Consider the following 27,933-nt stretch of genomic DNA (forward strand, 5'->3'; position numbering starts at 1 on the left):
TAATTTTTGTAAGCAGATTTTAATTTTTGAAACAGCCAAATTCCATGTTAACTTCTTAAGACCGGAGGCAGCTTGAATCTTCTGTGCTTTATCTGTCAAACGAAACAAAACAAAGTTATAACTGCCAGGTCCAAAATTTAGATAGGTGCAAAAGATACTCATGAATGCTCTTTAATATAACTGTATCTTATTACGATTGCACTCTTTCATGCATTGAAATTCAAGTGGAAGAAGATATAAAATCTGCATTTCACCCTTGTCTGAGCAGGTTTGATAGCTCAAGAGCCTTGACCTTGAGCACTGTCATCAGATAAGACAGAGGCCTTTAGCATTTGGGCTGGAGGATTTGTAGGGGTTCTACACACCTGCTCTTTGTTGTGGCTACATGATGTGAAGTATTCTGATAGATTGGAATTGGATGAGGGGAATTTTTAAAGGAAAGGCATGGACCTTCATATCCGGTTTTCCTAAAGCCATTTCTAAACTTGCAATCAAAATGATATGTTTTTCCTCTTCTTATGTATCTTGAAAAAATATGTGACTATTGTAGTGGAAATGTAATATCCACATCTTTGTAGTAAAGTACCAGCTGTGGGTTAGGGGGTCCCTGCTATGTAGCACCTTGGCACACTGTGCTTCCTTAGCTTGGCGGTCAGTTTTCAGAGTAACAGATGTAAATAATTATTTAATTCTCTGGCTTCCCTTGAAAATCTAGTTCACCTGTATATCCCCAGTCCTTATGACAGTTCCTACCACACAGCAGGTACTCAATAAATATTTGTTAACTTAATGCATGAACTCCCAGTACTTATGCATGGGTATGGTAGCACATTCTCCAAAGAACCAACACCATAACTCTTGATTTCTACCACTGTTTATCTGACAGCTGGTTGGTGCAATGTGATAGCAAGTTTGCATTCCCTATATTTTATTCAAAATTGAGTTAAATTTTCTCCCAGTGGATTATTAGAGACAGCAAAGTCTGAACCTATGACTTGTGCTTTTATACTCCTCATGGAAAAAGAACCTGAAAAGAAGAAATCCAGAGCCTGCCAGCTCTGGGAACTACAGACATAATGGGAATTATCTGGCCAGCCTACTGTGGAATTAGACCAGTCTTAATCATAGCACAGAGATACTCCCTTACAGATGGACTATTTTAAGTTAATAAGTAATTAACCTGTAAATTCTATTCCATGCTTTGTAAGCTGACTTCATATATACATAGCATCCTGTATTTGGAATTAGGTAAGGGCACATCTGGTTTTCCCTACTCACCCAAAAGTATAATGTTTGGACACTTTTCTCTATGAGTTTCATAAGAACGGCATACATGGCTTAGATATATTTTATGGCTGTAAGATATGTTACGAAGTCCCTTGTAAAGGCAATCTCTCTCTCTCTCTATGGGTCTCTTTTTTAGCAAATCCGTTTATGTGAAATAATTGGGATAGATTAGTCAAAAATGCTTTCATCTTTGTTTCTTGCCTACATTGCATTTTAAAATAATTAAAACTCCAGATTGTTTCTGTTTTTCACCTAAGTTTACTGGCACCCAGCAAAGAAGCCTACACTTTGATTTTAATCATGGCCAGACAATATAAGGCCCCCGTCTCAGAAGCAACAAGAGCAGCAAGCAGAAACCCTGCTGGGTAATTTCAAAGCAATGTACTTCCTGCTGCTAGCCCTACAGTATGATTTCTGTTCTGCCAAGGGCACCAATAGAAGGCAACTTCCAATTTGCACCTCACACATAAATTCACATTATGCCAATAGATTTCGAAGGAAACCACAAGCTACCCAGCTCAGCCGTCAGAGGTCTGTTAACAGACCTTTAACTATGATCTATTGTGCAGCAGGACCTGAAAGACGCACGCGGAGTCCCACTTTATAGAGACCGCACTTGCCTGACACCATTTTTCTTGAGATAATTATAAGTGTTTATTTTGGCTTTTAACAACTTTAATCACATTATTTAGCATGTTGCTGTTTTGTCATCAAGTTAAATGAATACAGAGTTCTCCCAGGAATGTCCCAGAAACTCACACATAGCATGGTTTCATCGAGGACAGAACCCAACATACGCGATGGAAGTGGTTAATTACATCAAAGCTTCATGGATGCAAAGATGTTTCCCTTCACAAACAAGTAAGCAAACAAATTATACCAAGCAACAGAGAATTCCTAAATGAATAAGGTGTCATCTTTCTAGTTAAAAAAGCATGGCTCTCCCTTTGCTTTGAGGTTCTGTTTTCAGTGGTTTAATGGTGAAAGGGGTTTACAACGAATCCCACATATTGGCATGCAACGTCTTCAATGACAAATGTTGCTGCAATTATCATGTAGAAAACAGAACAGCTCTTCCCTGAGTTATCTAGAATCAGGTTTAAAAATAACCTTAGCTGATCACACAGGGTTCTATAGTCACTGTTAACTTCGAGCAACTGTTGAAACATCATGCTGTGCCAAATTGCATTTGATGGCCCAGTAATAGCAGATCTGTAATTTACTTAAATGAATTCTAAAAATATCTTCTTCAAATGGAAACTGGTTTTAAAAAAATCAAAAATGGCAGTTCATCTTATTCCTAAAGGACCCCATCCAGTATGCATGTGAGTCAACCAGAATAGAGGTCTAGATTACTGAATAAATATATTTAATACATAGTAAAACATATGCCACTTTACATCTTTATTTTTATCTGATGCTATACATTCTGTTACTAATTATACTAAAGTGTTAAAGCAAGATCTTTTCCTCTATAAGTATGCATTTCTATCATTTAGGGTAGTCACTTTAACTTTCTTAAGAAACTAATGATGAATGTTCTCTATCTTATTTGGAATTGTTTCTTACGTGCAAGGCTCTCAAGTGGAAATGCAAGATTTTTTAACAAAATAACAGCTAAAACCAGACAGCAAATTAGGGATATGGTTTTGAAATGACTAATTTAATTAAACAGGCATTATTTATTTAAATCAGTACATTTCTTTTTCATGAAGACCTGCAGGGCAAGTTGTAGCATGACCATCAGGCTCGTGCTTTATTTGACAAATCCAGGAGGCAATTAATTCACCAACAAAAGTTCTCTTTGGGCATACTCTCAGTCTCAAATTTAGTAAATGTATACCTGACAGATAACTCCCAGATTGATAAAATAAATATGGAAAAATTGAGTTTTGAGTGTAAATTAGTACTTTAAATATCCTTAGAAACTAATAGAGGTTCCAGAGTTGTCTATATACAAATATTGTTCAAACATGTGTAGATAATGAGTAAAAAGGGGGGTTAATATTTTTAATGGCTGAAAGTTCCAAGTCTAACAGAGCAAGAGTCAGAACAAGCAAATGCCAATGGACCTCTGCATTTCAGGGTGGCTCTGCCCCCAGACGGTTGGCAGTCGCCAAGGCTCCTTTATCATTTGAGCAAAAGTTCAAGTTTTTTCTTGCTTCAGCAAACCCTTTCCTAACAAGAATCTCATACATCTCATAATTAAGAGACCTGGGTTTTGGTCTCACTTCTGCATTGACAAAGTGGAATAACCTTTAACCTGCTTCCTATTCACTAGTAAGAATTACTTATTCTTAACTTCTAAGTGTAGTCCTCTTTCATTAGATTATGCTGATGGAATGAAAAGATGAAACATGTTAATTTTCCTACTTCATCCTACCTAGCAGGGATGTATTATAGTGAAAACTATAGAGTATAAACATGTAAAAGCGAGGCATAACAAAATAGTTCATATAGAATCCAAAAACTTCCACTCTAATCCATTTTTGCTGTAATTCACATCAAATCATGAGCCTTTTCTTAATAGTTCTGACCTGAGAGGATTAAACTGGCCTCTAATTTCTCAGCTACAAGACTGGATCCCAGAATATAATGGACCAATGTCTTCAAAATTATTTTGAACCTAGAATTCTAATCCAAACTAAATTATTATTCAAATGTATAGGCAAAATTAATCTTCAGTCATGCAATGACTTGGAAAGTTTACCCCACTCATGCACTTGCTGAAAAATTCATGAATAAAATATTAGTAATTCAAACCCAGCAGTGAATTATAAGAAGTATGCACAATAAACAAACAGGCTTATTCTTAGAATCTAAAGATGGTTTAAATTTAGAAATCTATCCTTGCAATTCACTATATTTAACATACGAAAAGAGAAAACCTATAGGATTATTTTGAAAGCTCCTGGTAAAGCAATTCCTATAATTCATTATGCTGATAAAGAGAGAGAATAAAGGACTCCTAGAAAATTTGTAATAACTTGAAAATTATATAAAACCCTATGATAAATATCATACTTAAAGATTGACAAATAATGTCAGAAGCTAGGGGCCAGCCCCAGTGGCCTAGTGGTTAAGTTCAGTGCACTCCACTTCAGTGGCCCAGGTCTGGTTCCCAGACATGGGTCTACACCGCTTGTCTGTCAGTGGCCATACTGTGGTGGCAGCTCACATACAAAAAGAGGAAGTGTGGCAGTGGATGCTACCTCAGGGTGAATCTTCCTCAGCAAAAAAAGACCACACACACAAAAAGTCAGGAGTTAGGCAAGGATGCTCATTATCACCACTATTATTCAAGCTTATTCTGAAATTTTCTAACCAACGCAATAAAACAAGAAAAGTGAAATGTATATATTAGAAATAAAGAAACAAAACAAAATTGCCCTTATTTGCATGTTATATATTTGCCTGCCTGAAAACTCCAAGACAACTGCAAAACTATTAAAACTAATAAGAGTCTGGTAAGATAGTCAGATAAAATACAAATATATAAAAATTAATACCAATTATAAATATAATAGAAAAAATATCCAATTCATAGAAGTAACAGAAAGAATAAAATGAATAGGGACAAGACTAACAAGAAATATTAATGTGTACTTGAAGAAAACACTTATACCTACCTGAAGAACCTAAAGAAATAAACTACAAGTCATAACATTTTCGTAGGTGAGAAGACAGTAAATTATGACAATGACTGTATTAGTTTACTAGGGCCGCCATAACAAAGTACTGCAGATGGGTCATTTAAACAGAAATGTATTTTCTTACAGTAATGCAGGCTAGAAGTCCAAGATCGAGGTTTCAGCAAGGTTAGTTTCTTCTGAGCCTCTCTCCTTAGATGGCTATCTTTCCCTATGTCTTCATGTGGTCTTCCCTCTGAATCTGTTCCAAATTTCCTCTTCTTATGACACCACCAGTCATATTGGATTAGTGCCCCCCCACAATGATCTCATTGTAACTTAATTATCTCTTTAAAGAAACTAGCTCCAAATACAATCACAATATGAGATACTAGGAGTTAGGACTTTAACATTCGAATTTGGGGACGTTTGAGGGGAGCATAACTCAGCCCATAACAATGATGTTTCTTTCTCAAAATAATCTAAAATTTCAAAACAATTATCATTGAACAGAACTTTTTCTGAAACATGGTGAGATGCTTATAAAATTTACTTATAAATGTGTAAGAAAATTGTGAAATAAAGCAGCTTTGAGGGACAACTTGCTATACCAAATGTCAAAGCGTTCTATAAACCTGTGGAAAATGCTCATGATATAGTTCTTAACAGCAACCACCTTGGATCAGAATATTGGGGTTCCATCCCAGCTCAGCAGTTTACCAGCTCAGTAACCCTGAGCAAGTTACTTAAGCTCTTTGGAAAGCAGTTTCCTAGTATGTAAAATGGTGATAATAATGTTGATTACTGCATAAAATAGTTGTGAAATTAATAGAATGGTGACAGGCACATATTAGAGGTTCAAAAAATATTAGCAATTATTGTTATTAAAGACTGCTATTATAGGATTAAAGTAGTATGAAGAGTAGATAAATAGATCAATGGAGCAGAATAGAAACCCTAAAAGAGAGTGATGCTTATATGGGAATTTAGTCTATGAAAATATTGGCAGCAAAATCTGTGAGTAAAGTTTAACTGTTCAACAAAGTGAAAAGAAAGCCACTTCTGTGAGAAAATATTTGCAACATACTTAGCAGATACAGAATTAAAATTCAAAACATATGTAAAAGTTAAATTATCAAATAAAAATGGGCAAAAATTATGAACTGGCAGAAGAGGAAGTGCCAAAGACTAATAACCATGCAAAAGCATGTTCAATATCATAAGTAATAAAAAAAATGGAATTAAAACAATAATATGTGTTTTACTCACTCAATTAGTAAGAACTTGAAAGATTTATAATATCCAGGGTCCGTAAGGTTTGGGAAATGGAAACTTGATTTATTGTTAGCATAGGCTTTTTTAAAGCACTATGTAGGAAAATCTATCAAAATTATAAGGTACAAGTTACTTGACTCAACAGTTTTACTTACAGGAATCTCTCTTGCAAAAATAGTAAGAGAGATAGGTATATAGAATTTTTATTCTTTGTAGTAGTAAGACATTGGAAACAACCTAAATGTAGGGGAATGCTGAAAGAAATAGGGGAATGCTGAAAGAAATTACAAAGCATTCATTCTATGGAGTGTTAAAAAGAGTTAGGTAAACACGTAAAATATGACATAGGAAAATGTCTATCAGTTTTTATTAAGTATTTGTGTTCCTTAAAAATCTTTATGTCTAAACATGTATAAATGCCTAAAAAATAAGTCTGGAATAGATACATGAACGATAGTTATCTCCAGACAGTGAAAAATGCTGGAAGACAAGGATATTTTTAGGGAGGCTTATTTTTATATATCTGAATCCATTGTAATTTTCAAAATAATCAGGTATTACTTTTATATTTAAAAAAATTTAAAAATATCAACAATTAGTTATAGACCTGAGACCACAGGCTGGAGGACCATTGCCAATTGTTCTTTGAGGGAAATGAGTTATAAACCAGAATAGTGTGTCTCTGATTATACTTGGATAGCTGGAGGAAGAGTAATGCCATTGACAGAGAAAGGACATGTGGAAAGGCAACCGTTTGTAGTTCTATAAGAAGGTATATAAGGGGAGCTAACTTTCCCCTGATTTCATTTTCTCATGTAGAAAGACATCCATTCAAGTAATGCTTCTGGCCTCTCTGCCCCTGCAAAAATTCTTTCCCAAGGAGAAAGTTTGATTTAACTGATTGATGGATTTGGGATAAAAAGTAGGGAGGCTTGGATCAGCTCTTTCCCTCTTCCTCTTTGGGACTTGATCATACGCATGTGTTCTGGTCTATTCTTGGCCATGCCATAAACTTAGTGGTTAAGAGTCTGTACCTAAACATGAAGGTGGCCTGTGGTTTTCCAGAACTGCCTTCACTGAGAAAGTATTGTGTCTAATTCTCGGGTTCTCTTAGGAAACCCACTATTGCCACATACCTAAGCTGTGTTCTCCAACCCAGGCTTTGTCAGTTACAAAGCCATCACTTTGATCTTCAAGTGCTTGATTCTTGGCTGCATCTCTCAATTGGTTCCAAACCCTAGATGGGTGGAGTGGTTTAATTTATTATTAGTACTTAACTCCAGATGCTTCCAGAGAGACACTGCATAATTCATACCAGAGGTTCATCCATTTATTTATTTGTTCAATCACCAACACTGAGCTAGGCTCTGGAAATACAAAGGTACATAGAATAGGGAACTACAACTCAGGATCCCATGATGTGTTCAGGAGACAGACATAAAACAAATATAGCATTCTTTCAGGCAACTGGAATGTCAGGAAAAGGTACATGGAGGAGGTGATATAAGCTGAGTTTTGAGGAGTGAAAAGAAATTCACTAGGTTGCTGGTGGAAGGATGGAAGATAGTGAGAATATGGCATGTCATGCAGAGGAAACAACATATATGAGGCAAGAAAGCTTGGGAGAGCTTAGTGCATTCAGGGAACTCTATGAAGCTTACAAGTGAAGTACAGGGTACGCATTGGGATGATGGTAGTCTAAGCCAAAAAAGGATAATCAAAGTTGCATCATGCAAAAGCGTGTATGATATGTTTGTCTTGAATATGATGAAATCATTGAGGAATTTTTAACACTGAAGTAAAGTAAATTTTGCTTTTTAGATAGATCACTCCAACGGCATGTGAAGGATAATGTTTCTCCATTCTTTTAAAGTTTAGACTTCTAATCCATTTCAATATGAATTCCTAGTAGATGTGGTAAGTCCAGAAGGCTCACTGAAAATTAGCTACTGCCTTCCGAAGAATTGGGGCTGCAATTAGACACAGTGTTGGTATCACATTTTGTTCTATCCAGCTTCTCAAAAGAATTACTAACCAAGATTGATTTTTCTATTTTCATTTTATTGATTTTTACCAGACCCCCGAAAGGCAGGTTGTAATTATTATTTTTTCTATTTTGTACATGAAGATAAATAGCCAGAAAAGACTTAAAGAGTTTAAACCAAATATAAGTCAAGAACAGAGCCTAGATTTGGGTATCTCTTAAAACCAAATAAGACTATACAATGGTGGGTGATTTTCTTCCATATCAGAAATTCTTCCCATTACAATGCTCACTCTCCTGTAGCCATAAAAAGTAATTATGTTTTGAAATATAAACTCTGACTATTTGCCCCTGAATCTGAATTCAAAATCAAAGTTAGATGAAATAACTAGTGTAAAACAGATTTTTGCAGAGAAATTAATATTTACTTCATCTTTTAATTCTTTTCTAAAATTTCCCTAAATTTCTCTCTTTTGATGTAAATAGTTCATTTTTGGTATTCTCTCATTCACACTGTTTTGTAAATGCCCTAAAATACTGGATGCCAGGCTAAATAAAACAGTACAAACGTTTTGGTAAACTTCCTGGATCATGTCATGACTTCTACATATTGAAAGAGTCACACCATGCCAAACTGTTTGAAAGTCAAGAGATTCATGGAGAACAGCTTTGGAGGAACGGTAGTCTCATTATTAACCCTTTTGCAACACTGTCCCCATGAGCGTTCCAATGTGCATATGAAAGATCTCTCAGAAAGAAACGACACTGAGACACATTTCAGCTCTTTGCTCTTTGACTTGGTGATTTACAACTTTACTAGTTGCGCTTGGCTGTCATGCTTCATATATGGAAGCACGTAGTGGCATTCTATATACATTTTAGTGATTTTTAAGAATCTTATTTGTTAATCCATTTTCATTTAATGAAGGGGAGGGTGGGGACTCCCTTTTATCTCTGCTTTTAAAATATTTTGAGGAAGTGTTTATATCTCCTTCCGGAAGTCAGACCTGTTGGTATATTGTGGATAGTCCTTCCACTGTCATCATATTTTTAATATCTTACTAATGTTGTGTTATAATTTTGGCACTGACCACAAGTTCAGTTCAGAAATTCAACAAATTTTATTTTTGTGGTACATGTAATAAATATCCAAATGTTTAAGTCGTACCATTACTGAAAAAATAACTGATAAAATTAGACTAAAACTGTTATGGATTTCTTCTGAGGAAATCTTTATCATAGTGTTCATTTAACTAAAACTGTGCACTTCTCACGTCTATGAATGGCTGTAGAAGATTTAATTTCCCCAGAGTTTAAACAACTATCTTCAGTAAAATATAAACAAAATTCACAAAACACCCAGATACTTTTGCTTTCCCTTGTATCCACGCCTGATGCCAAAGAATTATAAAGGGACAGAATCCTAACCACACACCATGTGTGTGCTCTGCATGTGAAGAGTGATGACTGGATGGTTACAGCTTTGATCCTACAAATGTTAGAGCTGAAGGAACCATCCGGGGAGGTGACAATCTGTGAGATAAAACAAAAACCGGTATGAGTTGTTTCCCCAAAATGCCTAATAACCCTTTATGAAATTCTAATGTGTTTAGTTAGAGTTTTGTTTTGTTTTGTTTTTCCATCCTTGAGCCACTCCACATTTATTAGTTTTGGCTAAAAACACTGGTTCTAAAATACAGTCATACAGCCAGTTCTGGAAGCCATGCCAGCCAAAAGTCTAGACCTAGAAGTTCCAGATAAGGGTAATACAAGCACTCATTCAAAAGTTTACTAGATTGTAAGCTGCTTGAAAATTAACACCATATTTTTGCTATAAAATTGTATATAAAAAGTGTTAAGTACCTCCTACAAGTGCCACAGACTGCACTTCAAATAGATGGTGGCTAATAATTTGACTATCATTAAATGGCTAAAGGGTACATACCTTTTTACAAATGTTACTATCATTTTCTGGGCAATCATCTCATTTGTCAACAAAGTACTACCTGGGATAACATATTCAAAACTTGTTACAAGCAGTTTTCTTTGCTAAATTAACTGTTGGATTCATATGTGACCATATGGCTGCCAGCCATGTTCTATTGAAGTGGTTTGCCTGTAAAATGGAAATAAACATATTTCTATTCCCAGAAGGAAAAAGGAAAAAAAAACTTTTAAGTCACAAAACAAAACAAAATCTTAAAAGGCCAGAGAAATCTACCTACCCTATGGATTGTATGCATGCGGTTGTAAAAATCTAGAGGCAGTGTACTAGTACACACCCAAGTCAGCTGGGAGAGAGGCTCTGAATCTTCAGCTCTGTTGTGTGTTGCTTCCTCTCATTTGTTGCAGATGGTACTAATCATAATGATAGTATTCCTTGACATTGCATAGCAACGAATGTAATGCATCAGTGAAGCTTCTTTCTAAATTAAGTAAAAGATCAATAGAAACCTAAATGTTATTAGCATATTCATTTGAGGACAAATGATAATCCAGAGTGACACATGGAGTCCTCAGAATATTTTAAAGGGAAAGCATACAAATTGGAGCAGCCAGAGTTGCCTTGGCATTCCCCAACCACGTCCACAGGGCTCCAGAGAGAGACACAAAAGAGAAGACAAAGGCCCTCCTCCAATGGAGGCCAGGGAGCATGACCCAAGGTTCCTCAGAGGGAAGGAAGCCTCATAGATACACATAGGTGCAGAGAGTATCCACAGCCTCTACCCATAGCTCTACCCTTTAGTGTCATACATTGTGTGTTATTCGTCTCTGGAGCCTCAACAGCACAGTCCCTGACATATGCTAAATGAATAAAAGTTTGATGAATAAATGAATGACTCAATAACATTAATAAAATGATCATTGACTGGGATGAGCAAAAAAGAACAACAAAAAAAGTCAACATCAGATTAAAATACTCAAATCTGTTAAAATAAAAGCTTTAATCTGTTGGTAATAATCTCTTATTAGAATAAATACAGTTATAGGACATTAAATACTTGTAAAACATCACTATGCCTGGATCCAAGTTGTTTTCCATGTGATTGATATTTCTTTTCCTCCTTATAGCTCAAAGGTTATGGAAGAGCAGAACACTTCTAAATGTTTTATATTTGTGTTTAGGGCTGACAGAAGTATAGCTCAGCTCTGCTTGACCACATTTACTTTACTGTTGATTTCCTTCCTAGTATATGATAAAGAAAATCAATATTATGAGCACATGACTATAGATTATTTTTAAATATTCCAAAATTCTTTGCGACTTTTATCAGCATGACTTGACAAATACACCCAACCCCAGACGTAGTTAAATGAGCCAAATGTTTATAACATGGTTTAATGACTATGCATGCATAATGTTATTTTAATGATTTTGTTTTTCCACCAAAGTAGAGTACAGTGTGCGAGAGCCACGCCAAAAGGGCATACTGACCCCTTCTAATCTCTAACGGATCTGTTATTAGTCTAATAAGGCTCTGGTGCTGGATTTTGGTGATGGCATGGTATAATTTTAGTACTAACTACTTGAATGTTCATAGTAAAGGGGCAGGAGAGAATGGGCAATTACAACTTAATAATACAAAAATGAAAAGCAGGCAAGATGACTTAGCACAGTGGAAAGCCCATCAATTTTGCATTCAGTTGGGATGCTGAGATCTTTACATCATAGATTCTCAAGCAAATATCCATAATTCTATGCTCAGAATTCCTCTCTGTGAAAGAAAAATATAATAAAATACATAGAAAATTGAAAAACTGTAACATTTAATTTTTCTTCATAATCTATTCAACACATCACCAGCACTTATTAACAAAACAGTTATATTTTCCTTGTCAGTAGAATAGAGAAAAAATCTATAAGAGCATAGGTTATGATAGTGACATACGATAATATATAATCACAAAGTCTATTAGTTACACAAATATTTATTGACTATCTACCAGGTCTTACTGTATATTTACATTATTTTTGTCATATATTTTCCCAGGTAATTAAGAATTCCTGAATCCTTCTTACATTGCCACAGGTTATCAGAAAGAAGGCACCATCATTTTATTCTCAAGGATAAATATTATAGTACAGTCTAGACGGGAAGATACGGAAGTAAGAAATTACAATTCAGAATGATAAGACGTAATGAGATTCTTAGCAGGAACACTAATCCATTAAAGTTGAAGACAGGCAAGTAGCAGAAGGAAGATCTGGGAAGTCCTGGACCGAGAAATAGCAGCTAAACAAGATCCAAAGGATGAATAGGAATGATCCAATAAAATGTGGGGGGGCATAAAGCATGAGGGTGCCAAGGGAAAAGGATTAGAAAAATATTCCAGACAAAATGAATAGCATCTGTGAAGGCTTGGAAGAAAGAGAAAGCATGAAACCAAGAGAAAGAGGAAGAAGTTCATTATAGGTGGAACATAAAATTAGGAGCAGAACATAAGGAGAGAGAAAGGTCCATGAGATAAACAGGGTTCCAATCATGAAAGGTTTTATAAGCCATGTCAAAGGCACTGGAGTTAACCCCAAGGTCACAGCAAAGCTAGAGAAAGTTTATAAACAGGAGTGTGACAAGATCACATTAGCCTTTTTGAAATATCACACTGACTACCTAGGGAAAGTGAATATGTAGGACAGACTTTGGAGACAAGTTAAGAAGTTATTACATAATCTACCTGGGAAATGTTGATAACCTACTCCAGAACAGTTTCAAGAGGAGTGGAGAAAAATGGATGGATGTAAGAAAGTTTTGGGTGTTGGAATAAGCAGGATTTAGTGATTGATTATATGTATGAGTGAGGGAGAGGAAAGATATCCAAGATTTTGATATACGAGCAGCTGAGTGGATGGTGGCACTGCTCATTGGTTTAGGTTTAGAAAAGGAAAATGGAAGAGGAGAGACAGGGAAAGGAAAGAGAGAGAGGGAAGGAAGAAAGGGGGAGGGAGGAGGAGTTAATGCACCACCTTTTGTAAGTTTTGATTTTCAGGTGCTGTGAACTACTTAACTGTAGACGTCCTGAAAGCAGTTATACATGAAATTCTGGGGCTCAAGAAAGAAGGCTAGGATTGGATCCAAAATTAAGATTAATCATTAAGGATCAGGGATTTTTAACCTGAAGTTCATAAGGAGTTTCAAAGGTTCTAGGATCGCCTGAAATTGTATGCAAAATGCTGTGGGTTTCATTTTCACTTCTTTGTTTCATTTCTTAAAGTGAAACATATTATTGATTTATAGCTGTATTTTTTTCTAGCACAAGAATTTAGTGCTATAAATTTCCCTCAAGCACTGTTTTAGCTGCATCTCACAAATTTTTATTTATATTTTCATTGTCATTAAACTGAAAAAGAATTCTGCTTTCCTTTGAGATTTCCTCTTTGTCTCATGGATTATTCAGAAGTATATTGTTTAATTTCCATATATTTTCATATTTTCCAGATATCTTTCTGTAATTGATTTCTAATTTAGTTCTGTTATGATCATATACTCTGTATGATTTCAGTCTCTCAAAGTTTACTAACACTTGTTTTATGACCCAGTATCTGCCTAACTTCATGGATGTTCTGCATGCACTTGAAAGAAATATGTATTCTGTCACTGTTGGTGTAGTCTTTTATAAATGGGAAGTAAGTCAAGTAGGTTGATGGTAACGTTCAAGGCTCCCATATCCTTACTGATTTCCTCTCTACTTGTTCTGTCAATTACTAAGAAGTGTTGAAATCTCCAACTATAATTGTATTTGTCTATTTCTGCTTTTAGTTCTGCCAGTTTTGCTTACTATATATTAAAGCTCTGTTATTAGGTACATACACGTTCGGTTTGTTTTGTCTTCTAGGTGAATTGACTCTTTTATAATTATGAAATGTGTCTTCTTACCTCCAGTTATATTCCTTGTCTTACAGGCCCCTCTGTGTAATACTAATATAGTTACTCCAGCTCTCTCTTGATTAGGATTTTTGGGGTACATTTTTTTACTTTTAACTTATCTATCCTTATACTTACAGTGCTTTTCTTCTAAGTAACATATATTTGGTCTTGATTTTTTTCTTATATACACTTTGACAATCTCAGGCTTTTGATTGGAATGTTTAGAAAATTTGTTTAACTTTATTATTGGTATAGCTTACTATTTCTTTTCTATTTTTCTCATCTGTTCTTTGTTGTTTTTTTCTCTTTTCCTTTTGATTGAATATTTTCTAGCTTTCTATTTTGTGTCTTCTATTAACTGACATATCTCTCTTTTTTAGTGATTGCTCTAGGGTTTATACAACTTAACTAATCACAGTCTAGCTTCAAACAATATTATATGACTTCAAGTATAGTATGAGAACTTTAAATTAAATAATATAATTCCACATGTCCCTTCCATCCATTATGCTATTGTTGTCATTCACTTTACTGCTACATTTGTTATAAACTCAAAGTACACCATTTTTAATTTTTCAATCATTTAAAAAAATTTTAAACAAGAAAAAATATTTTTATATTTACCCAGATATCTACCACTTCCAGTGCTCTTCATTTCTTTGAGTAGGTCAGAGTTTCCATGTGTTTTCCATTTCCTTCATCATAAAAAACACTCTTTGCAATTTCTGATGGCACAGGCAGATCTCCCTGTGACAAATTCTTTTGGATTTTGTTTGTCAGAAAATATTTTTACTTTGCTTAGTTTTTAAAGGATATTTTCATTAAATATAGGTTCTAGGTTGACGAGTTTGTTTATTTATTTGTTTTTGGCATTTTAAAGATAACTTTTATGGTTTCTGACGAGAAGTCAATAGTAATTCTTATCTTTATTCTTTTGTATTTAATGCATCTTCTCCATGCCCACTTTCCTTTAAGATGTTCTTATTATTACATTTTCAGTAATTGATTATGATGTGATGAATCTGTGGATTTATAGTTTTCATCAAATCTGGATGAGTTTTAGGCATTATTCTTCAAATATTTGTTGTGAACCTCCTTTTCTGGGATTCTATATTAGAACACTTAACATTTTCCCTGGAATCATGGAAGTTCTAGTCATTTTTTTTCCAGGCTTGTTTCTCTGTTTATTTTATTTTCATATTTTGTTTTATTTTATTTTCTATTACTGTGTCTTCAAGTCCATTGATCTTTTTTTCTACATGTCTAATCTGCTGTTAAACCTAGCCATGGTATTTTTAATTCCAGATCTTATCATTTTTAGCCCTAGAAGTTCCAGTTGATTCTTTTTTATAGCTTCCATTTATTTCCTCACTACATTCATGTTTTCCTTTAAAGTTTTGGGCATATTTATAATAACTATGTTAAAGTCCTTGTCTTTTATTTCTATTATTTTTGTCATTTCTGGTTCTGTTTCTGTTGACTTCTTTCCCTGGTTATGGGTCTTATTTTCCTGTTTCCTCATTCTTATGTATAGGAATTTTTTTCATTGCAGGTGAACATTGTAAATGTTACATTCCTGAGCTTGATGGTTAATTTTATGTGTCAGTTTGACTGGGCCACGAGGTGCCCAGATATTTGGACAAACGTTTTTCTGAGTGTTTCTGCGGTGATGGTTTTGATGGGATTAATATTTAAGTTACCAACTGAGTAAAGCAGATTGCCCTCCATAACGTGAGTGGACCCAATCCAATCATTTGGAAAGAAATGAAAGGCTGACCCTCTCCCACATAAGAAAGAATTCTCCTTGCTAATAGTTCTCAAACTGGAGCATCAGCTTTTCCTGGTTCTACAGCAGCTTTCAATCTTTGAACTCAAACTAGGACATCAGTTCTGCAGATTTTCTACTTTCCAGTCTCCATAATTGCATGAGTTGATTCCTTATAATATATCTCTTTCTATATATATATATATATATATATACATATATATATACACACACACACACGCACACACATCCTATTAGTTCTATTTCTCTGGAGAACACTGGATAATGCGTTGTGTCTGGATTTTGTTGTTTTTGTTTAAAAAGTATTGTGTTTTGTTTGGGTAGATAAACTCCTTTAGAATCAGTTTAATAGTGTTAAGGGTTATTTTTAAGATTTGTTATGGTGAGTCTAGAGTAGCTTTTACTTTAGATTTAGATGTGTCCAACCTCACTTGGGCTCTAGTGAATGCCTTGGGTGTTCAACAAGGCCTGTCCATTCTAGCTGGTTGAAAGTCAAATTTCTCCCAGGTATCTGTGAGCTCTAAGAATTGTTTCGCTTAAATTTCCCAGTATTTATTCTTTGTCTGGCCTCATGGAGTTTCACACTATGAAAGCACAGTTTAGTACTTAGCCAAAAACTCAAGAAGATCCCTTGGGAGATCTCTGGAGGTGTTTTTTGTTTTTTGGGCTTTTTTGTCTGCATAACTCTTCATCTCTGCCCTACAAATTTAAGGCACTTCCGTCTCCCCAAATATTGATATCTCTCTCCTCACTTCAGCAAAATCTCTGTGCTCTATCTAATCTCCCCTCCCTGCACTGAGGTTCAGAAAGTGCCTCCACACAGATAGCCAGTCAAATCATATGACTCACCGTATTTTCTTCCTTCTCTCAGGAATCACAAATCATGCTCCCTTTTCTCCAGTGTCTGGAAGAGTTTTCCCATATATTTTTGTCCAGTTTTCTGGTTATTTATACAGAAGAGAAAGTCTGGCTCCAACCATGCTATTGTGACCAGAATGGCAGGCTTAGAGCATTTGTTTGAGTAATCTTTGTTGAGATTTTAGAGGGTATCTTCCAAGATACTTAATCAACTGAGAAATAAGGCAAAAATATTGCCATATAGCTGCCAAAATAATACCTTTATTCCTTACAAAGCTGTTATTAGAGAAGGTAGACAAGTGAACTTCATAATACTGAACCCCCAAATTAAAAAGACTTCTCCATTCTAGACACATGCCCTGCCTGGGATCTGCCTCTGTTAAATTTATGACACAGAGATACAAAGGAGAAAGCTCTCTATGGGAAGCTCACCACCAAGAGGAAGGGAGAAGGGATAGCACTGGGCTTTTCCTTCCAACCTCACCGTGAGAAGTCACTCCAACTCTCCTTGTTGCAGAGTGAGTGAGGGGGCAGAGAGAAGCCAGGAGGGCTATGCTCATGGAGTGCCCCCTACATGTTAGAAACCTCAGGATGAGAAAAACTCATACCAGCAGCTCATACCAGCAGCTCATTTCCTTTACAAATTTTCTCCAGTTGTCCTGTCCTGTCCCCACCTACATTCTTCCTACATATGTCCTCTTAAAGTTTTCCCTTATGTAAGAATGCATTTCTCTACTAATTCTTGTAACTTTTCACCTCCAAATTATACTCCAGATACATCAGATAAAGTGTTTTCAAAGTTAGGGGGGAAAAAGAAGATAAACGGTGTACTGGTTATCCGTTTTTGTATTATAGTCTTCACTTAAATTCAACAGCCAGTTAATATCCTCCCACATATCTCTTCAAGGGACAACTACCTTTTGTCAAATCAATAAGCTGAGAATAGTAGCATCAACACCATCACTATTTGCCATTCATAGCTAAAAATAAGCCAGAATCAATGGTTGGTGCAATTATCCCTTGAGTGCAAGGATGTCGCTGATTCTGAGGAAATAAGGACTTATGAAAAGTTTAGACAATGAGTGAGAGAGTTTTTTGACATGGATGTGCGGATGTTAATTAAACTATATCACCCAGTATAACACACTTAATTCACAGGAAAGATTACGTTGGTATCAACTGTGTGAAAGGCTCTTTCAAGTATTAGCTTCATTTTCAGATATCTATTGCAAGTCTTGACATTAATCCAAATATCAAAAGAAGGGTTTTGATCATGGTATGTAGATACATTCTTCTCCCCAAATTGTTACAATAAAGCTTATGAAGTCACAAAGTGGGAAACGATCTGCTGGCAGGGAAAGCCAAAAGAAAATAAGCTTCCAAATAAAATGAAGCATGCAATGGCTATGAAGCAACATAAATAAAAAACACTGGCTACAGAGCCATTTCCTGGAGAAGACAGAAACCAGCCACTGTGGCCAGACAAATTAAAGCATTAAGGGATCAGCCAAAGCAGCCTTCATTAAGCACTAGAATAGTACCTGCCAAACAGAAGATATATGGGACTCAACTCAGTTTGACTTATTGCAAGTTTTAGTTTAGAATTATAATTTGTGATAGAAACTGCCAAATGTGCAGTTTTGTGATATAAATGATAAATTAGGGAAATAAAGAGAACATGAATGAATACTTAAAACTGTTGGAATTCAAGCATTTGGAGGATGAATCAAGGCAGAGAATCTTTCATTAACCTCACAAATTTTGCTTTTGTCCAAGTTGGAGCCACCTAAGAAATTCCAATTAGCCAGTGTGATTAAGAAGTCAAGTGTCTATCTGTGATTTGGTTGGTTTGTTGGTTTCTGAAGACTGAGGTGGAATTGCAAATCACTGGCCCCCAAGCTACATCCTCAAGGTAGTCCCAAATAAATAAGGGTCTTTGGTGATTACGTGTTTATTTTCACAAGTGCCTGTCCTTTTGCTTTTAACTAAATTGTCTTAGAGATTTCATTCTTTCGTCTAGATTATGCTATAATTTAAACAAACTACAATACCTACATTTGAGAAGACTCAACAGGCCTCATTTATCCTTTCCATTTAAAATTCCCTAGCTGCACTTCAGATTCCCAAGCTACCTTTGAAGGGAGATTATGTGTTTCAAGTATGATTGAAGCATACTGCAACCTCAAGAGCAGATTGTAAACAATTAGAGACCAGATAGGGGTAATTCAAGTATTTCACTCTGACAACAGCCAAAAAATACTCGTGTGTGTCTTGAAAGACTCCACGTTAGCAATAAACTTTATTAAGTACATACCACCAAGCCCACCTCAAAGGGCAGGCTACCAACGTGCACGCTCCTTAAAGAGTTTGTAACTCTTCCCTAACCACGGTCACTAAAACATTCTGAAATCATACCAATAGTGTGGTTCAAATTCTTTTTTCACATTTGAGAAGTAAATTCTGAAATATCAGGGTGACCTGGCAATGCAACTTCTAAAAATAGGAAGGTGTCAAAACTCATTTATAAGCTTGCAAAGATATTTTGCTTTTTGTATAATTAAAAAATAATGCTTTCATCAGATTACTTTCACCAAAATTGCTGGAAATAGTTAGTTTGGCACTAAGTAGGGAAAAAGTAAAACCTGCCTCCAATGTGTTTAAATTCTTCTTCCAGAGGCCTTTGACAGAAGTGAAAGTCTTTGGTTTACCCTACAACTTTTGGGTGAGTTATTCCCTTTTCAATTTCATTGGTAAATTCCACAAAGGAAGCGGCTTATGTGTTCTACATAGAAAACAAAATGTAAGAGTCAGATCTCCACAGGCTTAAATTATGGAAATTAATTATGGAAATTATCTGGGCCATTCAGGGGAAACATAACATGTTAGAGGCAATTTGGGAAAAGTTCTCTTTTTGCCAGAATTACATATAAAGTTGCCTCAATTACTTTAACACTTTGGCATATTATTTTTTTCTGAGTCACTGTACAGCTATTCTAAGCCAGAAATAGCCTGTCTTGAAAAGCATACTTAATGTCCTTTTGCATACATGCCATTTATAAACTTAAAAATCTCATCTTGTCCAAGTCATATACTAAAACACACACACGCACATGGATACGTATATTTACTGTAGAAGTTTGAGCTTTTCTATATAGCTCATCACCCTTATCATTATCCATAACGAATTTTATAATATTTTTCACATTACTTCCCCCAAATGGTTTCTATTCATTAAAGGAAAGGACGTTCACATCATCTACATTCTTAGCCAGGAATTGGGGCTGTCCCTATCACTACAATTTCCAGATTGAAGTTGAGAGTTTAAAGAATTGAAATTTCTGGCCTAAGAAATATTCTGGCATAACAATGCACTATCAGATGAGAACCTTTATAGCAAAAATAAAATAATAATAGATTCAACGTATTTGCTCAGTCCTTTACTGTTTAGCATTTATACAATGCCAAGATTCAGAATCTCTAATTCAGCTCTGCTATCTAGCAGTTACTTCCGTATTGCACTTTCTTCTTATGATATATTTTATGACTGTAATATAAGATAGCATAAGGATATATAGCTGTCATTAAGTAGCAGGCAGGACCACTTTCACAATATTAAGTTAAAAGAAAACAAAAAGAACCCTTTGTATATGAGTCACAAAATTAGGTTATTTGGTTCTAAACCACGAATGTCCAATAATGGCAAATAGGAGGACAAATTTCATAATAATATGGTATTACAAGGAAAACAAAAGTGTCCAGGAATATCTCTCTCCTATTCATAAATTTTTAAATTTTAAATATAAGAGTAATACATGAATATTGTAGAAATTTTAGAAAATGCAAAAGATAATTTGGAGAATTTAAAAATCACCTCTATTTCACCACCCAAAGGAAATCATTGTAAATGCCTTGGTAGAAGTTGCTTCATGTTTTTTCTATGTATATATGTGTGTATATGTATGTGCATGCATACATAATTAATATCATAATGTGTACAGTGTTCTATAACCCGCTTTTTTCTCATAGTATACAATGAACACTTATCCATGTTATTAAATAGTCTTCAAAAACATGCAGAGAAATCACATCATATAAATATGTCATAATTTATTTAACCAATCACCTACCGTGTATTCTCAATCTGTTTCTAATTTTTCACCTTTACGGATATTGCTGCAATAAATATTTTAGAACCTAGCTCAGAATACTTTCTTAAGATAAGTTTCTAGGTGAAGAATTGCTCTCAAAAACAATATGAATATTTTAAGACTTTTGATAGATAACCAAATTAGAAATGTACTAATTTACATTCCCATAAATAATGCATGTGAGTGCATATATACTCATCTCTTTAAATCATTGCAACTTCAAAATATTAAAATTCGTATCTTATTTTAATTGGTGTTTACTTGATTACTACTGAGGTTCAGTATATATTCCTAATGTACATCCCTTGTGACTGGCCTGTGTATATCCTTTGCCATATTTCCACTGGGGTAAAGAATATGTATTTCTTTTGTTTCTTTTTCTTTTCTGCTTTTTCTCCCCAAATCTCCCCAGTACGTGGTTGTATATTTTAGTTGTGGGTCCTTCTAGTTATGGCACGTGGGATGCCACCTCATTGTGGCCTGATGAGTGGTGTCATGTCCGTGCCCAGGATCCAAACCAGCAAAGCCCTGGGCTGCCACAGTGGAGCGTGCGAACTTAACCACTCAGCCATGGGGCCAGTCCCAAGAATATGTATTTCTCAAGTAAACTGCTTTTTAATGTCTCCTAAAATATGGGACAAAAGTACAATTCAAGAGATCTTAACTCATCTGTCTAAAGAGGAAAGTAGTGGATCCCAGCTTTATTGCTCACATTTATTCCTTAGTCTTGGAATATTCACATAATATTGCTTTAGAACATCATCAAGCTAGTTTTCTTGATAATATCCTGAAACTCTGTAGACTACTGCTACATTCTTTCTAATGCTAAGATAGCTCTACGTCTTATCATTCTAGCTCAGTGGACCACTTATATTTTGTTTTAATTGAGGTTATCATTTGATTGATATATTTGAAAAGTAAACTCTGTAAAGGACTTCTGAGACTTTGAGTTCACCACAGTGAATTTATTCCTCACTATTAGGTCCCAGCTATTTCCTGTGGACTATAAAGACATACTACTTGAAAATAGGATGAAGTAGCAGGCAACAGGCCATTCACCTGTGTCTTCTCTCCGCACACTATCTATGCCCAAATGTTGGTGCTCCACAGGACTCAGTCACAGACTCCCCTCTGTTTTCTTTCTGCACTCAATCACCATGAATCATCTGATCCTTGTGGCTTTAAGTATGATCTATACACTATGATTCCCTAATTTTTTTATTTTTATTTTTTTTTAAAGATTGGCACCTGAGCTAACAACTGTGGCCAATCTTTTTTTTTTTTCTGCTTTATCTCCCCAAATACCCCCTGGTACATAGTTGTATATCCTAGTTGCAGGTCCTTCTAGTTGTGGCATATGGGCTGCTGCCTCAACGTGGCCTGACGAGCGGTGCCATGTCCACGCCCAGGATCCGAACCCTGGGCCGCTGCAGCGGAGCACGTGGACTTAACCACTCGGCCACGGGGCCGGCCCCCTGATTCCCTAATTTTTATCTCCAGCTTCAGCCTTTCCCCTAAATTCCAGCCTCACATATCCAACCACCTATGTAACATCTTCACTTGGATCCCCAGTAGGCATCTCAAACTTAAAATGTACAAAACACAACTCCTTATTCCTTAATCTCGCCCTCACCTGCTCCTCTTCAAGTCTTTCCCATCTCAGTAAATGGTTCCATCACCCAGTCGATCAGGCCAAACACTGAGGGGTCATCTGAATGCATCTCTTTCCCTCACATCATTCTCCATTGATCAACAAGGGCTTTGACTCTAACTTCAAAATATGCCACACATCTGACCACCTCTCACCACCTCCTCAGCTGTCCTATTCAAAGCCATAGTCAGCTGTTGCCTGGAGGCTCCTAACTGATTTCCTTGTTTCTAATCTTGCCCTCCGAAAATTTTACTCTTCATGTAGCAGCAGAATGACCTCTTTAGACATAAATTAAAACATATCACTGCCCTTTACTCAACCTTCCAAAGGTTTCCCAACATGGTCAGAAGGAAATGCAAACTGCTTACCATCAGGCCCCAAATAACTCGGTTCCTCCCCAACTTCTTCTCCTACCACTCACCTCCTGGTCACTCCAGTTACACAGGTCTTCTGGCTACTCCTTGAGAACGCTAAGCTCATTCTCTGTCTCAGGGTTTTTGCACGTTTCTGTTCTCTGACCGGGAACAGCCTTTCCCTAGCACTTGGCATGGTTTCCTCCTCCGCTTCATTTAAATCTCTGTTCTAACAGCACCTCCTGAAAGAGGCCTCTCTGACGGCTGTATCTGAGATATCACTGCTGCTTCACTCTCTATTGCTTTCTTCTGATTTGTTTAGCTTTGGAGCATTTATTATGTGTGCGTGTGCATGTAGGTGTATGCGTGGTATGTGTAACATGGACTCCATAAAGGTGAGATTTCTCTGTTTCTTTATTTTTCTCACTCATATCTCCAGCTCTTAGAACAACAGCACACACTCAGTGAAAATTTGTTCTCCCCTCCACTTCCATTAACCCTGCCACCTGTACTAGAATCATACTGATCTGTATTAAGACGTGTGTGTTATTTTCTATTACATTCCATGTTTCTCTTAAGTTTCGTCCGAAAGGTTTAATCACAGCGTTTGACAAAAAAAGTCCTAACCATTAGTACAAAAAGATGTCCTGAGTGGTCGTCCAGTCCAGTCCCCTGGCTTCAGTTGGATAAGATGTTATTAAACTCCTTTTACAGGGTAATCACTAAAATCCCAAAATCTTGCGGCTAATTTCCAACTGTGTTTGAACTCACAGGTTACAGTTACTCAGTGATAAAGAGAAAAGTTGGGAAAACCCATTTGTTGTTACTTTTAACTCGTGTGTAATATCATATTTCAAAAAGACAATAACATAACAATCTATCAAAACCCTTAAAATATTCATATTCTTTTTGAGAATAATTCTGTTTCTAGGAATTTATCTTAAGAAATTATTCTGAGCTAGGTACTAAAATATTTATTGCAGCAATATTTGTGTAGGTAAAAAATTAGAAGCAGCTTAAGAATACAATGGTAGAAGATTGGATAAATAAATTATGGTGTATTTGTATGATGTGATTTTTCTGCATGTTTTTGAAGACCATGTCATGACATGGATATATGTTCATTGTATAGTACAGAGGGGAAAATCATTGAGTTTGTCCATCCTATTCATTTCTAGGTGAAGAAACTAAGGCCTAGACATGTCAAGCGATCTATCAAGGACATCACTGGCTCCTCCACGTGCTGACCCTTTGCATAACTCTCACTGATAGCCAGCATTTATCCTGTTGTTTCTCCTATAAAAAGATTGGAATTTTTCTCTCTCAAGGAAAAATATCCAAAATCCTGGGTGTTTTGGAAAGAGAAGAAACGCAATCCTAGTCATCCTCAGCTACTTAAATGAAAGCAGGATTGGCAGAAAAATGCATAAATGAAAACTGCCAAAACCCTAACTTCAAATTAGAGCTTAGATTGCAAGAGCCTCTCAACTTGACTCTTCAAAGAATTGCTACTCAAACCACATCTTGTGGTTCTATCTGCCAGGTTTATGATGGCAGTGGTAGGGGCAATAAAATAGTCAAAGGGTAAGTAAAGGAAAGGAGAACTAATATGAAAATCCAACAACTTGGTTCTGGATAATTGAGAGTTGACCGTTAACACCTCAGCCGTCATACAGCAACTTTAGCCTTTGGATAAAAATATTTTAATGCAAATTGTTTCACTTTAGGAAAATTATTTCTGCTTTCAACAACTGGAGGTTTGTCTCTCAAACTGATTTTCAGGCTAGTAAAAGAATGTGAATAATGATAAGGGCCAGCCCAGAGAATACAATCTCTGTTTGGCACGGGACTATGTACTTGTGGCGTTGAATTCAGACTTTTTAAAGTTATTTTAGTTATTCTGTGAAGAACCTCCTGCTCCATCTCCTGCCCCCAGAATGAAACTCTGTAGTACACTTCTTTTCCTTCATTAAAATAAGACTGCTTTTAAAAGGCAGACACATATTTAAACTAAACTCTTAAAATTTTGAATAATGAGCACTTGGCATTCACAAAACCGTGTTCCCAAAATCTTCACTAATGCTCAAATCCTGGTGTATGATTTGATGGTAAAAGTAAATTTAGAATTGGCTTGCAAATGTGTTTTCTTGGGCCTTCAGAGAGCTAACATTAAAAATAAAGGGGGGCGACAAAGGAGCAGAGGGCCTACAATGGAGAAAAGAAAGTCTCTTCAACAAATGGTGCTGGGAAAACTGGACAGCCACATGCAAAAGATTGAAAATTGACCATTCTTTTTCACCACACACCAAAATAAACTCAAAATGGATCAAAGACCTAAAGATTAGGTCTGAGACAATAAGTCTTTTGGAAGAGAATATAGGCAGTACACTCTTTGACATCAGTTTCAAAAGAATCTTTTCGGACACTGTAACTCCTCAGTTGAGGGAAACAATAGAAAGAATAAACAAATGGGACTTCATCAGACTAAAGAGCTTCTTCAAGGCAAGGGAAAACAGGATTGAAACAAAAAAACAGCTCACTAATTGGGAAAAAATATTTACAAGCCACTTATCCGACAAAGGGTTAATCTCCATAATATACAAAGAACTCACAATGCTTAACAACAAAAAAACAAACAACCCGATCAAAAAATGGGCAGAGGACATGAACAGACATTTCTCAAAAGAAGATATGAATATGGCCAATAGACACATGAAAAGATGTTCATCATCGCTAATCATCAGGGAAATGCAAATCAAAACTACACTAAGATATCACCTTACCCCCGTTAGATTGGCAAAAACATCCAAAACCAAGAACGACAAATGTTGGAGAGGTTGTGGAGAAAGAGGAACCCTCATACACTGTTGGTGGGAATGCAAACTGGTACAGCCACTATGGAAAACAGTATGGAGATTTCTCAAAAAGTTAAAAATAGAAATACCCTATGACCCAGCCATCCCATTACTGGGTATCTATCCCAAGAACCTGATATCAGATATCTCAAGAGTCCGTTGCACCCCTATGTTCATCGCAGCATTATTTACAATAGCCAAGATGTGGAACCAGCCTACATGCCCAGAAACCGATGATTGGATAAAGAAGATGTGGTATATATACACAATGGAATACTACTCAGCCATAAAAAAAGACGAAATTGGCCCATTCACAACAACGTGGATGGACCTCGAGGGCATTATGTTAAGCGAAATAAGTCAGTCAGAGAAAGACGAACTCTATATGACTCCACACATAGGTGGAAATTAGTATATTGAGAAGGAGATCTGATCGGTGGTTACCAGGGAAAAGGGGGGGTGGGGGGAGGGTACGGAGGGGGAAGTGGTGTACCCACAACATGACTAACAAAAATGTACAACTGAAATCTCACAAGGTTGTAATCTATCATAACATTAATAAAAAATAAAAATAAAAAAAAAAATAAAGGGGGGGAGTTTCATGTAAAAATCTGGATTTCTGGATTCTCTTGAAAACTGGAAGACATGGCAAAGCAACCCCAAGTTCCTACCTGGCATCAGTCAGCTAGAGCTCAGGAAGGCTTCTGTTCTTGGATAGATACAAGCCCACCAGTGCATGACATTCTCCACTCAGCTCTCTCCCCTCATTTCCAGTTGTTTTCCTGGACCAGTTAGGCATTTGAATTTGTAATCTAGCATGAGAATAAGTAGTTATTCACTTAAAATGTACAATAGCCATGAATAACCAACGAAGACAGTTTGAGTTGTGGACAGTGGCCTTTGGGTAGATTCGCTCACCAACTACTGACTGCCAGTTCGTACACGTAGTGGCTCTATAACATGAAGGCAACTTTTTGTTTCAGCGAAATGAGAAATTATTTTATTTGAGTTGCTCTTATCTTAAATCTGTGAATGGCAAGAAACTTTTATAGACTATAAATGTTCTTAAAGACAGAGGGATACATGTTTTAAAAGATTGATTTGTCTAAGAAAAGTGGAACATATTAAATCCTTTTAGAAACCCCACGTTCCAAAGCAGTAGCTCTCAAAGGACGTTTCCTCACCAGCAACAACAACATCTCCTGGACACGTCTTGGAAATCCAAATTCTCAAGCCACACCCCAGACCTACGGAATCAGAAAGCAGGGATGGGGCCCAGAAGTTTGTGTTTCAACAAGCCTCTCAGATGATTCTGATGCACACCAAAATTTGAAAAATCTGGGTCCAGAGCTTTCCTCCTAGTGTGCCCTGAAAGGAGATGTTGGTCTCCTCAGCCCTCAGGGGTTGGGCAGCCCGGAGGGTTCATAGTCCCCAAGCTATAGTCTAGCATCAAATGGCTCATCAGCATTGGCATTTTAGGTGTTCCCAACTTGTCCCCAGAGATGGCAAGCAGAATGGGCATCATCCAACACTTCCTATTCCTGCTCACTCCACTGAACTTGGCCAAAGAGGTGTTCTACCATCTGTACTTCTACTTCACTGCCAGCAGCCATCTGAACAAGAGCCATGCAGCTGCCGAAGAAGCTCATATCCCATGTGGCCAAACAGAAGGTCACAGAGCACAAGGCTCAGAGCTCAAGAGCCAGTCAGGGGTGGGGACTGGAGAGGTCACAGAATCCATTCTGAGACCACGCAGCACAAATTACATGATAAAAGGAAAAGCACAGGCTTTCACAAAGGAAGCCTCCCTCTCATTCTTTCCCTTGCTTTAAACTATCAAATTCTTAACCTCATGCCATAAATGTATTCCCAATGGCCCGCCATGGCAGTCCAACCAAAATGTGATCTTCGATTGTTTCTCTTATCCTCCCGTCTCTAGGCAACCATACAGAAGATGCTGTGCCCAGTGATTTTCTGCATGAACTTTCTGGGTGCTTACGTGTTCAAATCCCAGCTCTGCTATGTATTTGCTTTGTGGCTTTGGACAAGTTTCTTAGCATCTCTTTGCCTCAGTTTCCAAATCTGTGATATGGTGATAATAGTACCTACCTCTGAGACTTGGTGCGAGGATTAAGTGAGTTAATGCCTGTTAAAGCTCAGCTTGTGAAATTCCTCAGCAGAAGTTATCTATGTTGTTATTAATCACCTCGCACGTCTGCTGCTGCCCCCACAACTTCCTG

The 27,933-nt window shown here is 36.4% G+C and overlaps 1 long non-coding RNA gene across 1 annotated transcript; it reads right to left on the reverse strand.

Annotated features, from left to right (window-relative positions):
• Nucleotides 1–27,933, reverse strand: LOC139078811 (uncharacterized). Its single transcript, XR_011531927.1, has 6 exons — nucleotides 27,803–27,933; nucleotides 26,365–26,505; nucleotides 10,401–10,601; nucleotides 10,121–10,291; nucleotides 7,328–7,428; nucleotides 1–92 (listed from the first exon to the last, which is right to left on the reverse strand). It is a non-coding gene; the product is annotated as an uncharacterized lncRNA (long non-coding RNA).

The sequence above is a fragment of the Equus przewalskii genome, chromosome 2 (genome assembly GCF_037783145.1).
Source record: "Equus przewalskii isolate Varuska chromosome 2, EquPr2, whole genome shotgun sequence".
Lineage (NCBI taxonomy): Eukaryota > Metazoa > Chordata > Mammalia > Perissodactyla > Equidae > Equus > Equus przewalskii.